This window comes from Triturus cristatus, chromosome 3_2 (genome assembly GCF_964204655.1).
Source record: "Triturus cristatus chromosome 3_2, aTriCri1.1, whole genome shotgun sequence".
Taxonomy (NCBI): domain Eukaryota; kingdom Metazoa; phylum Chordata; class Amphibia; order Caudata; family Salamandridae; genus Triturus; species Triturus cristatus.
The window spans coordinates 440,552,558-440,566,386 of record NC_140584.1 but is presented as its reverse complement, the minus strand read 5'-3'; the positions used below and the strand labels follow the sequence as shown (position 1 = coordinate 440,566,386).

At 44.6% G+C, this 13,829-nt stretch overlaps 1 protein-coding gene across 1 annotated transcript in view; it reads left to right on the top strand.

The window, feature by feature from the left end:
• The window catches only part of RIMS3 (regulating synaptic membrane exocytosis 3), a 531,625-nt gene that overhangs the window by 442,472 nt on the left and 75,324 nt on the right, over positions 1–13,829 (top strand). The gene's annotated exons all lie outside the window — the stretch shown is intronic.

Here is a 13,829-nt window from a genome sequence, read left to right as displayed (position 1 = left end):
CGGTATTTAGCCATTCCTAATGTAGGTGATGATTCGGTAAATACCGAATCGGTATTTACCGATTCGGTAAATGCAATGTAGAAAGCACATAAAAGAGTGCTTATGTGCTTTAAGAATTTGTTAATTACCACCAACTTCATGTTGGTGGTAATTAACGAATTTCTTTAAAAATTCACTTTTAAATTTTGTTTTAAGTGCCATGTGGCACACATCCATGCCCTTAGGGCATGTATGTGCACCACATGTGCACACAGGCACATTTCAGGGGTGCAACAGTGCGTCCTTTGGACACCCTGGCACCCTTGAAATACCTCTGGTATTACTGATTCGGTAATACCGAATCGCTAATACAGAATGGCTTTAGATTCATTCCTATGGGCCTTCAAGCCCATAGGAATGAATGGGTAGGTATTCCTTTTTACCGAATCGGTATTACTGATTCGATAATAAGGAATATTAAGGAATCGGTATTTTTTACCGATTCATTACCTACATAAGAAATACCGATTTCTTAATACTGAATCGGTAAAATTCAGTATTGAGAATTCGGTATTTGTGGATTACCGACATCTGGCCTGATTTGGAGGTCAACAAAAGAGCTGATTCTGCCGAGTGCTGCGCCCTAAAACCTGACTGGGATGGATGAAACAAATTATTGATCTCAGTAAAGTTGTTTTTCTGCCACTTTTGCAAATTCTCAGGCTGAGCTGGGTCTAAAGTAGGTGTTTTAAGAAGGGGCACAACAGTGGCATGCTTCTATTTCACTGGTAATTGACCCATATCAAATGATTTAGTTACCAAGTTGCGCAAATGGGGTAAAATAGCTTCCATACTCAGGGCTAAAATTGTGGGCAGAGCCGAGTCCAGAGGTGACCCAGATTTTATTTTTATTTTGAGTCCTCTAAGCTGCTCAAGGGAAGGGACAGCAAAACTAAAAAGCCCATTCCCAGAGGCTGGGGCAGCCAACCAGGATTCCAAACACTGAAAGTCTCTAATGTTCTGCAGGAATGAGTCATAAATGTTGGCTATTTTATTAGCAAAAAAACAAGCAATCGCATTACAGCACTTTATGGATGGAATGTTCCAAGCCGATACCCATTCCAGGGAGGATAGGGATTTAACAACAGAGGAAGGTTCTCGCGAAGAGTTTGCCAAACCCTCAATCTTTTAAGTATAAAATTGTCTGCACGTGCTACAGATTTGCCTATAATAACCTTTAAGCGCTGTAATATAATTAGCTTTACTTTCAGTGCTTTAGTCCTTTCGCCACAACCGTTCCAGGCGTCACAGACATTTGTTTGTGACAGACCTCACAGGGCTTACTCCTCATTTTGGGAGGTGACATTTCCCTTGTACACAGACATTCTTATTGAAGTAGTGTCTCAAAGATACGAAAGGTAGCTCCAGATCCGGATTTGGTGCTGTGGAAAGAAAGGAACTGACACAAGCTTGTGGGAGGGATGCCTACATAGCCTTTGGTAATGCGCTTTCTCGTAGAGACTGGGTCAGATGTATGACCATTGGCAATAGCAACTCTCAAATTGTGCCAAATTGCATTTCGCAATTTGAGAGTCGCAATTGCCAATATACAACAGGGTTTGATACACTGTTAGCGGTTCCCAATGGGGTCGCAAATTGCATGCCTCATGCATATTAATGAGGCTTTCGCAATTTGCGACCCCATTGGGAATGGCTGGCAGTCCCAGTGATGGTGGCCTGCTGGGGTCAGCAGACCTCCGTGTCTGGGACCGCTTTTAAATAAAGCAGTTTTTTTTTTAATGCAGCCTTAAAGGCAAACGGGATGCATTTTTTTAAAAAAATGAAACGTTTTTGTTTTTAAGGGCAGGGCTCTTCCCAGGAGGCAAGATGGCGTCTGAGTAGCAGCCGCTCAGCTCAGCTCCGCCAATCCGACTCTAAAAGACATTAAAAGCCCTTTTTATGGCACCGGAACCGAATCCTGAAATACCTGCAAAATCCCCCGAGACATGGACCAGCTGCATTGCCTACAGATTACGTTGATATCCGCTCGTAGCAGGGGTCAGAATGGGCTTCGTACTGCAGCGAGGCATCCGACCGGAGCATCGGCGTCAGCAGACTGTTCTGCTCCAGCATCCTCGACCAGTGCTGCCCTGCGGAGGTTCCCTATGATGTGCTTCTTGGGGAAAACTCTATCGGCCCTCCACAGCCTCCTGACAGCTCGAGAGACACGAACAGAGTTTTCAAGCGCTACTGTGGATTTCAACACACTAGCTGGGAACGAAGGATACATTGTTTCCAGGACTTAGGAAACAGACAAGTAAGGATGACGGGCCGAGAGGCGAAATCACTGAAAGTTAAAAATATGCACTTGGCAGCCCCCACCTCAAACAAAGTATCACAGCCCAATCCTGCAATAACATCTAAAATCTCTCAGAAACGCCCTGAGACACGGGAGAGAAAAATCGGGAGCAAGTTGAAAGAACTAAGGGGCATATCAACAAGGGCTTTATCTCTGCTTTTTTGGCTTTAAAAGCCAAAAAAGCAGAGATAAAACTAGCACCCTATCAACAACAGGGTGCTAACACGCAAATTTGCATGTTAGCACCCTTTTACTCTACGCTTCCCCTTGCATCTCTAATGAGATGCAAAGGGGGCGTTCCAAGGTAAAATAATAGGAGAAATGTCGCAAAGCGACATTTCTCCTATTATCAAGAATGTCGCTAACCCTGTTGGAGACAAAAAAAGCAGCGCTAACCGCGGTTAACGCTGCTTTTTTACGTCTGGTATTTTTCTGACTTAGCCATGATATCCTATGGAAGGAGGATATCATGGCTAAGTTTGCCTGTCCCTATCAACAAGGTAACGTGTGACTATCGCTGGGTTTCCAGCGATAATCTCACGTTAGCCTGTTAGCGTGTAGATTTTTATCGCTATTGAGATAAGCGTTGCTAATAGCACGCTATCTCAGCGATAAAAATTCACGCTAGCCGGCGATAATTATCCTCACGCTAAGAGCGCTGAGCGATAATTATCGCCGGTTGTTGTTGATATGCCCCAAATTCCGCAGATAACAATGACCGGGCGGTAAAACATGGGTAAAAAACACAACCAAAAAATGCCAAATTTATGGATACTAACCAACTCCATAACACTCAGCCCCTAATCTCTAAAATATTTGGCCTGATTGAGGAAACAACGCATAATGTTGAAACAGCTGAGGGGGCCAATCCGGAGGGACAAAGCACTCCAACTGATGTTGTTGTTTCCCCTGAAGACGTTGTAGAGTTACCGATGGTCCCTGTAGCCCCTAGGCCACAAATAATTCCAGCCACAGTCACAAGCCTTGAAATGAGCCAAGATGAGAGTGGCTCCAAGTCTCCAACCACTGGTCCCTCAGCAGATTTACCAAACCCTGATATTAAAGCAACTGAGACTGAAACTATTACCAAAGAGATTGCCAGCCTTGGAGAGAACGAAGTGAGGAATCCATCAAAGACAATATGCCCTCAGCCAAAAACGCCGGATAACATGGAAAAGCCTCACTCATTAACAGATGAATCAGAAATATCTGAAACTGGCACATCTACATCTGGTGATGGAGGGAGGCATGACTGGGATAGAAGAAAAAACCCAGCAGGCATAAGAGGGGTGGGGGCCTCGGACAAAGGAAGCATGGTCGAGCTCAGGTGGGACTACTTGTCTTCACAGCTAATGACTCCATCTGATTCAATGGTATGCTCAGGCGGTAATCACTTAGCCATGGGCGATCAGGGAGATGGAAACTCTGGAAGTAAGAAAGAACCTACCCTCTCGGAAGTGCTACATTCAATTAAAAGTTGTCAAGAAGAGGTCAAGCTGGAAAATCGAAGGTCACACCATGCCACGTAAAAACTACAAGGAACAATAAGGGAAGTGGGCCGAACATGTTTTGAAATCGCTGATAGAATGGCTTCAGCTGAAGTACGCACGGGGAACCTTGAAAAAGGTGTTTCCACCCTGAAGGCGCAAAGAGATGAACATGGAGGCATAGTCAAACACTTAATGTTGAATGTTGAGGAGCAGGAGAACAGACTACGATGTAATAATCTTCGTGTTCTTGGGATTCCGGAGGGAGTGGAAGGGAGCAATCCTAGGGCTTTTATGATCACGCTCCTCAAAGGTGCCTTCCCTGAACTGCACTCCCGGGACTGGTACAAGAAGATACAGCGTGCTCACCGTTTTCCATTAACACCATCCACCCTATGTCTTCAGCACAATACCCACGTGCTATGTTATTATACTTTGGCAACTTCCTTCTGCGCCAGCTACTTTACGATCTAGCAAGGCCAACAAGCAAGAGGGAATTCAATGGTGTTACTTTTTTCACGAGGCCTGACTTTACTCATGCCACCGTCTAACGCAGATGGAGGTTGAGACAACTTTTTGCTCCTTTACAACAACTAGGTGCAACTGTTTATCTGCAGAATCCAGCCCGCCTAAAAGTTATATATAAGGGGCTCACGCAAAGCTTTACATCCGAAATTCAGGCCCAGTCTTATCTACAAGAGATCACGGATTCAAGAAGGAACAAAACTAAAGACTAAAGAGTGCAAAACCCAAAAATCGATTTTTCATTTCTTTTTGGGGCTTAGGCAGGGTACAATAGCAATAGAATGATGATTGAATAGATTTAGATAGTTGGAAGGGCGGGCTTACAAGGTTAAACTGGTATGGGTGGGGGTCGGACCGGGGAGGGGGCACGGAATTCTGATTGCTCAGATGCCCTCTGGCTCTTGCAGAGCCAGGTAGCCTCAGTGGTTGGTGGTGGGTGGGATTTAAGGGGGGAAGGGTAGGGTCAGGGCGGGGGAAGGGGTTGGCACCCAGGGGGTTAGCTCTTTTTTTTCTTTCTCTTTTTTGCTTTGGTACCGGTTACATGCGTCTGAGTAACTTCGCTATCTGTAATGAGTAAATTACGTAGAGCAACAATCAATATCTGTGGCCTTAACGACCCATAAAACGGCGGAATACTGCTGCAGCACTTAAGCTACTTAAAGCTGATATCATCTGTATGCAGGAAACGCATATCGAAAGAGCCCAGAATCACCTATTAGATACACTTGGCTATACAGTGGCAGGAGCCACGACACAAAACGCAAGAACATGTGGGGTAGCAATTTTGTCGGCCAATCGATTGGTTCAATTTACACGTACAGCAAGTTGATCAAAATGGAAGGTGGGTTATAACAGAATGTCGTAGAGAGAATGGAGACTTACTTACTGTATGCACTATATATGGAAGTACCTTAGATGATCCTGCAGTCTTTGATCATATGAATAATGAATTGGCCGCATGGCCGTTACCCATAATCATCTGTGGAGATTTTAATATAAATTTGCCCGCCAACAAGAATATAATCCTTGATAAAAATTGGATTTATAGCAGTCGGAAACCAAAGGTATTTAGAGCTTTGAGGACACTGTGTCGCGAACAGGCACTTACTGACATCTGGCATTCACAACACCTCCTAGATCCTGGACACACTTTTTATTCCTTTCCACACAGCAAGCTTGCGAGATTAGATTTTATATCCGCATCCCATTCCATTCTTCATGTTTGTTCAATAGAGAAGTCACCGCGCATAGTTGCGGACCACAATCCCTTAGTAGTAGAATTTAGAGGGGCAATGTCTGAAAATAGAGGTATGACCAATTGGAGTTTTGAACGATCCTTATAATAATGAATACTGCAAACACATAAGGTCATGGATTCCCCAATTTATTAAAGAGAATTTAGGGAGTACAGGGATCGAGGTAGTGTGGGATACACTGAAAGCAGCGATACGAGGAGAGACACTTAGCTTTTCGCTATCCCTGAACAAAGAAAAACATTGACTACTAAATGATATGCAGAGCCGATTGACTGCTGCAGAAGAAGATTTGATCACAGTACTCCAGGTTCGGGGGGATCCTGCGGACGCACTTGCAAAAATAATGGTAGCTAAGTCGTCTATTATGGAGATAATAGCTAAAAGGGCCGCAGATAGATTAGCTGCATGGAGGGAGGAAGCATACGAATATAGCGAGCAAGTTGGACACCACCTAGCGATTAGGGCAAGACAAAAAGATACACGGAATACAATCGCAGCAATTAATGATTCCACACAAGGCCAAATTACAGATCCAGAAGGAATTTGGAAGGTGTTCGATTTATATTACCAAGATGTATATCATGAGGCCACCTCTGGTCACTTGAAAGATATCACGATATATCTTAATCAAAATCCAGCGGTACAACTATCTCAAGAAGATCAGTTACAACTTGAGGAGCCCCCCCAGTGAGTTGATACTTTACTATGCATTAATAGTCTCCCTAGTGGCAAAGCTACTGGCTTATCTAGCATCCCATTAGAATGTTATAAGAAGTTTTCGCCCGAATTGAAAGAGGGTATGCATCAACTATTTGCACATGTATTTAAGGGGGGGGGGCCACCTGAATCGTGGTCTCAAGCAAAAATAATAGTCTTCCTGAAAAAGCATAAAACAGCGCTAGAACCTGGCTCCTATTGTCCTATAACTCTGATAAATGCTGATAGCAAGATTTATTCTAATATTTTAGCTGTTCGCTTAGCTGGGGTAATCCACAAAGTGGTATCACCTAGACAACATGGATTTATCCCAGGACGCGGCACCACAGATCACATCAGAAGAGCTATCTCACTCTTTGATGCTGCCAATATTTCTAGGAATCCAATAGCACTTATTCTCCTTGATGCCGAAAAGGCCTTTGACAGGGTTTCTTGGCCTTTCTTTTGGGAGACCCTGTCAAGGTTCGGAATAGGCCAGGGATTCATACAGGCATTCAAGATGCTCTATTTTCAGACCACCGCAAGACTATATTTAAATGGAGTACTCACAGATTCATTTAAAATAACTAGAGGTACCTGGCAGGGATGCCCGTGCTCGCTGCTTCTGTTCGCACTTTGTATAGATCCTTTCCTACGGCAACTGGAGGCTAATTTAAATATCAGCCCCATTGTTACCCATGGCTGGGAAACTAAAGTGTTGGCTTATGGCGACGATATTGCTTTAGTAAACTTCTATCCTGGAACATCTATGTTTGTGGTCGAAGCAGAGGTGGCAAGATTTGGACAATTATCAGGATATTCCCTTAATAGTACTAAAACTCAAATCATCTGTAAGAATGTCAGTATGGGCAATGATACTAGACAGGTTGAAAATGCTACGTATCTTGGAGTAGATATTATGGCCAATGTAGAAAATATAGTGGATGGTAATATTGATCCCTTGATAGCTAAAACCAAAACTGAGTTAGTAAGATTACATAATTTACACTTATCGATAATAGGCAATGTAAATAATTAAAATGCTTTTTCCCCCCAATTTTTTAAGGACAATTCCACTAGAATTTACTACCAACTGTCTGAAGAAAATTGAAAACCTGTTTTCTCGCTTTATCTGGGCATATGAAAAGCCCAGAAGAGCATATAAATATCTTTCTCTGCCAAAAGAAAGGGGTGGGTTGGCTCTACCAAATGTAAGATTTTATTACTGGGCAACTACTCTTTTGTGCAACCTAACTGTCATTTCTGATAAGCCAATAGCTAATCCTCTAGAAGACATATCTAATAGAAGATATAATGGGCAAAGACGCATGGGGATGGGTTTGGAGATTCTTAAACGATTGTCATTATAAGAAATTACGTTTTAAGACGTTGGTCGGAGGATATAGAATTATGAAGTCGGTTCGTAAAATGTTAGGATTGGGCCGTCTGAACTATTACACACCAATTAGTAATAATCCTAACCGCCGGGAATTTTTAAAGATTTAATAGTCAAAAAGTGGTAAGACAAAGGTCTATCCAAGCTCGGCAGTTTTTACTCTTTAACTGATATAGATTCTTTTGATAATCTCAAGGAGCAGTATGAATTAGATCGGAGGGATTTTTATAAATAGCTCCATATACGTGATTTTCTAAGTAAAAAAGGTGGTGGCCTATCTGGATTTCATATTAATCATATCATAGACAGCCTGAGAAAGAATGGACCACTATCTATTGGAGCCATGTATAATTCTTTTAATTCGTTAATGCCGGATGATTTGGATGAACGAGCCATAAAATAGCAAGAAGAGCTAGGAATTTCGGAAGACCTATTTTTCTATTCAACTGAGCTAGCACAAAGATTGTTAATTTCGGCGCGGCTCCAAGCCAAGTATTAAAAATCCTGTTTCTCACTCTATTTTACTCCGAAAAATATTGCTAAATGGGGGACAGGGAGAGGGACTTTATGCCCCATGTGTTCACTATATCAGGCGGATCTAAACCACATGTTGGCCTCCTGCAATGCTCTAAGCAATCTAAAACAAGAGATTTCAAACTTTTTTAAGGAGGTGCTAGGGAGCGATGTTTCTCTCTCTCCATCCCTGATTTGACTTGGGGTGGACCAGGAATTGCAAGGGAAGACAGGAGAAAAACTGGTTTTAATAGGCATGGCGATACTTCGACTATGTCTGGCTTCAGCCTGGCTAGATCAAACTCCACCAGGCTTTCACCAATGGTTGTCTTGTCTATTGGATAATTATAACTTTGAAAAAGCTATTTATGAAAAAAGTGGTTTACGGTCCTGATCGAAAGGTCTTAAAATTTGGGAAATGTAAATGTAAATGTAAATGTGCAGGAATTTATATAGCGCAAATCACCAAGCGGTCTCTAAGCGCTTGCTTAGGGAACCCGTCCTGGTATTCCCCTGTGAGATAACCCGGCAGGGCATCCGCAAGGTGAAAGCCAGGCATCCCGCCGCGAGGGGCCCATGTGGAGATTAAGCAAGCTATTGCCCAGAGTCGCAGAGTGTGAACCCATGAGTCGAGTATGCACTGGAGCGAGAATTATCGAGTCCATGGACATTAATGGACTCAAGACCCAGCTGAGCCGGGAATTGAACCCTGGTCCTGGGCTGACCTCTGCTTCCAGGTCTGCCTCCTCTAACCAGTGAGCCACACTTCTCCACAAAAAGGAACCACTGACTAGATGGCTCGAGAGGTAGAGGAAGCCCCAAATCCCTCTATGATTATTTTTTTTCTACAAACCAAAGATAAGCATGCATGTCCAACTCCTGGTGGGTGGGACGGGTGGGAGTGGCTGGGAATAAACTAATAAAATTGTGCATAATGATTTTCTAATTCTCCTTTTGTAGCATTAATATTTGTTTTTTTTTGTTGTAATTCTAAGCTGATAGTTGACACATGTAGTTGAGAATTAGATGTCTTGATATATGCTTTTTCTTCTTAACTGCAAAATTGCTAAAGAAAGATGAAATTTGATATATGTAACTTTGAAGTCATGCACTAATAAAAAAAAATGTAAAATATTTGTTAAGGGCAGATAGTGGTCCCTGGGACCACTGCCTGCTCTGAAATTTTTTTTGTGCACCCATTCACAAAGGGGAAGGGGTCCACTGGGCACCCCTTCTCATTTGCGAATGGTTTACCACTCTCTTGAAGAGGGTCAAAGCCAGTTTGCTGTTGGGGTTCTGCATCTGGGGATGCAGACAGTCTCGAAAGCAGTTGACGTCTGCATGAGAGAGTGGCACCGAATCAGGCTCTGCACGTCATGTCCAGAGCTAAACGGCATCAGTGTGTAGCCACATGGCACCACCTACCGGCATGCAGAGGTTCTGCTGAAAAATGTTTCTGGATCCTGTCTGACGCCTGGTTAATATTCAAAAGTTGTTTTGCCCCAGAGAATTCCAAAAAGAGCTGATCATCCACCCGATTGTCACTGATATGATCAATGTAAAAGCTCATTGCTCTTTTGATGTCCAAACAATGGAGATTCTCAGTGCTTAATTTGAGCCGGTGGTTTCTGGGACTTGGTACCAGCACTTAATTGTTAACGCCGGCACTTATGACAGTAGGCCACATTGTGGTGCTTTGTCTCATTTAGAGATGAGCATATGTACATTAAAAATGACTAATACCTACCGCCAAAGTCATTCTTAAAGCTTTGGGGGCCAGGAATAGTCAGTATTGTCATGCCTGTAGGAGTATGATAGTGAATAGTTGTGTTGTTACCTTATTTGGCAGAGCTGACAGCGGCAATGGGTGGAGCAAACGGAAGTGGCCTCCTGAAGAGGGCCCTGGCACTTCTACTTTTACAAATTAAACACTGGAGATTCTCCTTTGAGTAATGAGGTGAGGCAAACAACGTTGGAAGTGTGATCTGCTTTTCGATGTGAAAGGGAGTCACAACATTTGATTGAAAGTCTGCTATCTTTAGTCCTAAGCACCAGTGTGTCTGAAAGAAGGTGTGCAGGCAGCCACGGCCGCTGCAGGTAAGTATAGATAATTAATTTTCCCTCAAGGTCGTCTCCCTAAATCCCCCCCTGATCAGGCCCCACCACCCCACTGCTCTTACCTGCAGCAGCCACGGCTGGGTGCAGGGCAGTTGGAATGAAAGAGCCTGAAGTTCACTCATGCAACAGGTTGGAGTCGTCGCAGTGAGAATGACCATCTTCAGGGTCAGGAGATGTAGAGGACAGTTGTGCATTAGCCCAAAAGAGGTGCTTATAAGAAAGGTAAAGACCACATTAAGCCCACAGTGGCATCAGGAAAGGTATTGGAGGAAACATTGATTAATCCTTTGAGAAATCACATTGCAACAGGTGATTGGAACAAGGACAGTTGGTCCAGTAAACGCAAGAGGAAAGAAAGGCCAGACAAATAACATTTTACAGTGCTCTAATGCAAGTCCTTGCTGGGTCAAAGACAAAACAACCAACAATACTTTCCATAGATTGACTGGCAATAGGTCTGATATTTCAGGTGCAATACCAAACCTCAAATTTATCCCAATGTAAACAGACTTTGTAAAAGTAGGCCTGGCAACAAGATCCACTATTTCTTGAGGGAGATCAAATGCAGTCAACTGCAACCACTCAATCTTCACACATAAAGGTGTAGAATGCATTTGTCAGAGTGCACGACCCCACCCTGCTGCTGTGACAGAAGTTTCTCCCGAAGTGGCAGCCCGGTGGGAGGACAGATCCTCATACCCAGAAGTTCTGAGAACTACAGTCTCTTGGCCCACTCTGTAGCCACCAGGTTGACTTGGGACCATTCATTCTTGATCTTCTTTAGAACTCAGGGCAGAAGAGGTTAGCAGTGTTGGAATGCATACAGAAGCCCCATGCTCCACTCTAGGGGATATGAGTCTCTGGGAGCCATCAGGGAAACTCCATTGTGCAAGTTATGACACTGCACATTCTCGACTGTGGCAAAGAGATTGAGCCAGGCTTCCCCCACTGCTAAAAGATGCCGCTCACCAGCTCCCGGTGTAACTGCCATTTGTGATCCACTAAGCGTCCCCAGCTGTGTCTGTCTCTCCTGGTGTTTAAAGATCCTGCAAGAAGGTGCACAATCAGGGAAATGCCCTGACGATTCAGCCAGTTACAGAAGCACAATGTCTCCTGGCACAGGGCCCAGGACCACACTCTGCCTTGTTTATTGCAATACCACACATCAGTGGTGTTGTGCAAGAGGACCTGAGCTTAAGGCTTTCAAGGCCAATCAGATGGCCCTTAGCTCTAGAAGGTTGATGTAAAACTAGGACTTTGCTGTGCAGCAGAGGCCTATGATCTCCACCTCTCCTAGAAGGCTGCCCCAACCTAGACGCAATCCATTGGGCATCACTGTCAGCTCTTGATGAACAGCAGGAAGTCTTTCATAGCCAAGCGAATGGCCCGCAACTTCAAAAGACTGATGTGGAGAGGGTTCCTGACCAGAGAGCAGAGTCCTCTGATTGCCACATCTCCCAGATAACCTCTCAGACCCAGCAGTGATGTATCTGTCACCACTGTCAGCCTTGGGAGGGGAAGTGATAGGGGTCTGTCACTGGTCCAATAACAGTTCAGCAGCCACCGCTGCAGAGGTTTTACAATCTCCTCCAAAAACTGGATGGAATATTACAGGTTCTCTTGATGGTGTGCCCACTGAGATTTCAGGTCCCACTGCAGAGCCTGCATATGCCATCTGGCATGGTCAACAAGCAGGATTGAGAAGGCCAATAGGCCCAGAAGCCTCAGAGCCACCCTCACTGAGACCTAGGACCAAGGCTGGAAAGTTGGGATCATATTCAGAGTGTCCGGGACCTGCTGATCCAGAGACAAGGCCCACTGTACCCAGGAAGGCTCCAATGGAAGGGAGCTTCTGTGAAGGAGTCATGTGTGACTTTGGCATGTTGATAGTGAACCCCAAGGATGTCAGGAGGTTGGCCCTCAAATCTGGAGGTGGTCCACAATTGACGGTGGCAAGCCTAACCTCTGAAGATATGTTGCAACCTCCACCATCAATTTCGTGAACAGCCAAGAGGCACTGGTGAGGCCGAAGAGGAGCACAGCAAAATTAATATGCTCCTGGCTAACCTGGAACTGCAAGTAGCACTTGTGGTCCTGCAGGATGGGAACATGGAAATAGGCGTCCTGCAGATCAAACGCTACTATCTAGACTATTGGATCCAGTTCAGATAGAACATGGGCCAGAGTGAGCATCTTAAATTGGCCGTGATCTAAAATAGGACAAAGGCCTCCTTTTTTTCGGCTCTAGGGAATGATAGGAATAACATTCAGTTCTAAATTCTGAGGCCGGGACTAGCTCTTTGGCTCCTTTCACCAAAACTAAACTTTTTGCAGTAAGATGGACAAATTGTCCTCTAAAAGCTGCTCTGATGTGGATTGAAGATGCAGCAGGCTGGAGAGGAATGGCAGGGTATAGCCCCACTGCACTATCTGCAGGACCAACCTGCTGGATGTTATGGCATACCACCTCCCTGGGGAAAATGACTGAATCTGCCTCCCATCGTGTGGTCATGTGCCTAAAGGGTAAATTAAAGTGGCTTGTACGTAGCTGCAGGAGGTATGGTATACTGGGAGTTTCGCTATTCCTGCATGCGTTGATATTGCCTGCTGGATTCCCATCCCTGACCCAAAGTGACTGGTGTGTCCGTTGGTTGGCTTGTCAGCCTTGGTGTTACCTACAATTAAAGCCCCTGGCAATGCCACAAACGGAGCAAAAGTGTTGGAGATACTGTCTAGGGTGTGTGGAAAGATTAAAGAAGTGTGCTGTGGCTCGGCTTTCTTGGAAGTGCTCTAGTTCAGAATTGGCCTTCTCATCAAATAGGTAAGACCTGTTAAACGGCATATCCATGAGTGACACCTAAGTGCCACCTGAGAAGCCAGTGGATCTCATCCATGTGTAGAGTCATAGCATGTTAGTTCCGACTGCTCTGCCTAAGCAGTCAGTAGTGTCTCTGGGACTACAGGCATCATCTCCAGGACCATGTCCCATAACTCTTGTAAGTACTTACCCAGCAAGCAGCTGGTATTGACTGATCGAAAGACGAGGCTAGCTGGGAACACAATTCATTTTCTGAATACCTCAATCCTCTTTGATTCTCTGTCTGGTAAGGTCATAGGGAACAGATTGGGATTAACCCTGAAAGTAGATGTCTAAACTACCAGGCTCTCAGGAGTAGGGTGCTACGTTAAGAAGGCAGGATCACCCAGTGCAGGTCTTTGGCGTCATGCTACCTGTCCGTTCACAGGTGGGCAGTAACAAGGTTTAGTCCAAGTACCCATAAGAGTGTCACTTAGGGCTTCATTGAACGGCAGCAAGGGCTTGGACGAGGTCTGTCCAGGCTGTAAGACTTCAGTGAGGATGATGGTTTTCATCTCAACAGACAGTAATTTTTAAGTCTAGGGCTTTAGCTGGTCGACTGATGACTACAGTGAATGAAGCTGTCTCTTCTGTCGAAGGGCCAGGGGGAGAACACCACCCTATGTCTTTGGAAGTGTCTGCT